General features: G+C 39.7%; 1 long non-coding RNA gene across 1 annotated transcript; it reads right to left on the bottom strand.

Moving 5' to 3' along the window:
- Window positions 1–551: 551 nt before the first annotated feature.
- On the bottom strand, window positions 552–3,396 carry LOC118493051. The gene is made up of 2 exons (XR_004894993.1): window positions 2,699–3,396; window positions 552–2,638 (listed from the first exon to the last, which is right to left on the bottom strand). It is a non-coding gene; the product is annotated as an uncharacterized LOC118493051 (long non-coding RNA).
- Between the last annotated feature and the right edge of the window lie 438 nt (window positions 3,397–3,834).

The raw sequence follows: 3,834 nt of genomic DNA, 5'->3' as shown, positions 1-3,834 counted from the left end.
GCTTCACACATTTTCAATTTGACAGCACAGAAGATCCATACAATCATCACAGTTTCAAGGTGGGCACCCACGATTAGTGTCACCACTTATGTATACGACCAAATGTCTCCCCATCTGTTCCTGAGTTATGAAGTTGAATAATTGAGAAAAAAAGGTGTGTTTGCAGAACATTATGATGTCAAAGTGAAATTGACCTTTGACCTTTTGGATATAAAAAGTCCTCACTTTCATCATTTTATTCTATTATACGTTGGTGTTAAATATTGTAATAATTAGAGTAGGAATTCTTAAGTTATGGCCAAAAACGTGTTTTGTAAGATCACAGAAACCTTGACCTCCAAAATCTAAGTGAATGTTTGTGCTAAATGTGAAGAGATTCCTTCAAGGCATTCCTGAGATATCACGAGAATGGGACGTACGGACAAAGGGAGGGACTTAAAAAACATAACGCCCCTGGCCACGGTTGTTGCCATTGCAAAGCATAAAAAGGAAAACCTTTGTGAAATACTCATCTGTGCTGTTTTTGTGGATGTTCAAGAACCAGACAATCATATTACTGTAACACACATGCATGTTTATTGCACATCAAACCAGTGGCCATAAGTTGGAGAATGACAAGAACGTGATGACAACAAGATGTGTGGACATTCTATAAGTCCCTACCCCAGGCATGTAACAACACGCTAAATTAAAAACATGAAAGCAACAGCAAACACAGCCCATTAAAAAACAACTTTTGTGAGAAATACACACACACACACACACACACACACACACACACACACACACACACACAATTTGCATGCTATGTGGTGTGCTTCGGTCCTTGACTATACAAGAAAAATAGTGTTTAATAATTTGACAAAATAATCTTAAAGGGGTGATAGAATGATTATATAGGGTATTTCCACACTGTTCCTTAAGGTTTCCTAATAGGGTATGTAATATTGGTTGGGCTGAAAATGTCCCAGGTGCTATTCTTTGGGCCCTTATGCATCCCTGTGGAATGTCTCTATTTGGAACGACAGATTTTCTTCCAAATATGGTATGCTCATGAATATTTAGATGAGCTGCGCGCTGACTGGTTGAGCAAACCACATACACATACATTGGAGACGAGACAGCAGGTTGATTTAAATCTATAAGGAGAATAGTGTTGGCCTGATGGTGGCTTTAGACAAATTGTCAGGGGGGGTCACAAAAACATTCAGCATCATCCTCTGGGAACCAATGATATCCATGCCAGTTGTGATCTTAGATTCACTGAACTACTGTATAGCTTCTATTATTAGCATGTTGTGATGTTGTGAAATCCCAATTGGGATTCCCTTTGAAAGCATTGCAACATTACACACAGCTGTGACTCACACTTATTGCACTGCCACTGGTGAGGTAAACCATCCAAATGAAGACTTTACATTATCCATTGTTGGTTACGCATAATTAAACAGTCATACAAGACTCCACTCTCTCACGAGTTCATGACTAATTTCTCGGTTGAATTCCCCAGAACATCATGAGCTCTATTGGTCATCACATATCACAGCAAACTGTATCACTTTATTTTAAACTCTCTGTTGTCGCACTTATTGCAAGGACATTACATAAATTACATGTCAACAGTGTTGGGCAAGTTACTCAGGAAGTGTAATATGTTACTCTTCACTAATTACTCCTTAAAAAGTTAAAAAATATTAATTTATCAAAAGTATTAGTTACGTTACTCGTTTTATTACTATATTACTATTTGTGTTAAAAAAACACAAAACAAACGCACATCCTGCCAGCTACTTTAGAACTCAGTATACTTTATTGCAACAATTATTAACCTTACAGGAGGAGTCAGCAACCAGCCAAACTGCATAACTGCCAACATTCAAACATGTCAAACCATATCCTATCCTGCAATATCCGTGACCTGCCCTGGCCTGCTGCGCGCTAAATTACGACAGGCGTACACTCCACGTTATCATATAAGAAAGACTACCTGGGACAAAGAACAAATCACATTGGGGTAACACCATAACGCAGTGTTACCTGGATTAGTATCTGTAATATAATTACCATTTTGGAAATTGTAATCCCTTACGATACTCGGTACGGTAGTAATAATATTACAGTAATATGTTACTGAGTATTGTGTTACTGGCCAACACTGCATGTCAAGTAGGTCTACTTTTGTGGAGACAGTTTGAAATTCTTTTCAGCAGCTGGTGGTTGCTCAAACTTTACCTTGCCCTTTTGGCCTCATAACCTAGTTAGCCTGACTTCACCATACATGGTTTTGAGTTGAGTAGTTAAAACTTAGCCCATTACATAGTCACCGAGATTATTCAAATAAGCAGACAGGACACATCTGGAGAACTTCCACACAGTACTAATGACACGTAGCTGTTGGGTGCCAAGAATTAGTGATTCCCACATGTTAGTTTCCTCATCAAAGTTACAACACACTGCTACTCTGTACTATAATTCTTTGTATTATAAAAAACTCTTTTACCACATTTACAGCATTGTCACATTTATTGCAAGGAAGTTACACAAAGTGTCACACGGCAAGGCTTAAGGCCTCCGTCTGCACTGCATATTTTGTAAATAAAGGGGAAGTCCGTTTATTTTTTTAAGCCTCTGTGATCTACTTTTTGCAGTGTTGCAACAGTTCTTTAGGCTGACGTCACTTTGTAATCATCTTAAAAACCAGTTTGTGGCTTGACTTGATGATTAGTGGAGATGTACTGTGGTGTAACTACTCATACAGGAAGTACATTTCTATTATGTTCCTCCACAAACATTTTAGAAATTCAGATTTAACTACGAACCAACCAGCTGTAGCACCATACTATGTGTCAAGTTGTTCTTGATGATGACGAAGCATGATCACTGTAGTAGTCATTAAACTGGTAAATTGTGAGGTTATGATTCAAGTTCTGCATCTGAAAATCCCTTCCCATTCACCATTCTAAGAGGTTTACAGTACAGCAACGTTCACAACATAAAAGTCCAGAATTTGGATTCCATTTTCGTTGAAAGCCCTTTTCAGCAGATGATGAATGTATTTGTATTTCTGCTTTTCGAGAATTAATGATGAAGTAGAAAACACAGCTTTGCTTTAACTGTTGGAGATTGTGGAGGTGAAAGTGGACTGGAGAGTAGAGGCAGCAAGCAGATATAATTCATCACCACTAGCCCTACATTATCCTGCAAAGGATAATTCTGGTTTATAATTCTGGTAATTGTACTCACCACTTTAATCACTGAGATTTGGAAACATGACAGCATTACTAAATGTTTAAATGTCTAAACTAGTCACAGCCTCTCCCCCCATCAATGCACTCATAGCCTTGCATTGCCAGACCTACGTAAAGTGTGATTTATGGTGTCTACGGTGTATACAGTGGACGGCAGTCTGCAACGTCACAGCGTAGCCACGTGGCGTGTTATCGCGAGGCTACCTGTTATCGCGATGCTACGTGTTATCACGAGGCTGCCCCCTTAGTCATTTTACCCTGGCGCTGGGCCTGCTCCATGCAGAGTTTTCACCGTAGCCTACATAAGTGGCCTGAAGTTTGTACTTGTGCGTCGATCTCAGCAGGGCCGGCATGTGTGTGTGTGTGTGTGTGGGGAGTGTGTGTGTAGATCAAGTGAGAGAGTGACGGTGATTTTTCGGAGTGAGTAGCGATTCTAGAGTCATAGTGAGAGAAACAAAGTGTCTCCCCTGTGCTTTCTGACCACGGTGGGAAATCTGTAGCAGGAAAAGTTAACCCTCTCCTTGATTTCATGTTGTTTATGGAGAAGGAGAACCAGCAAATGAGTAGGGGGACATGTAGTCTCGCT

Source organism: Sander lucioperca, chromosome 14 (genome assembly GCF_008315115.2).
Source record: "Sander lucioperca isolate FBNREF2018 chromosome 14, SLUC_FBN_1.2, whole genome shotgun sequence".
Classification (NCBI taxonomy): domain Eukaryota; kingdom Metazoa; phylum Chordata; class Actinopteri; order Perciformes; family Percidae; genus Sander; species Sander lucioperca.
Note: the sequence above shows the minus strand (reverse complement) of the source record. Positions and strands in the feature narration are given on the sequence as shown.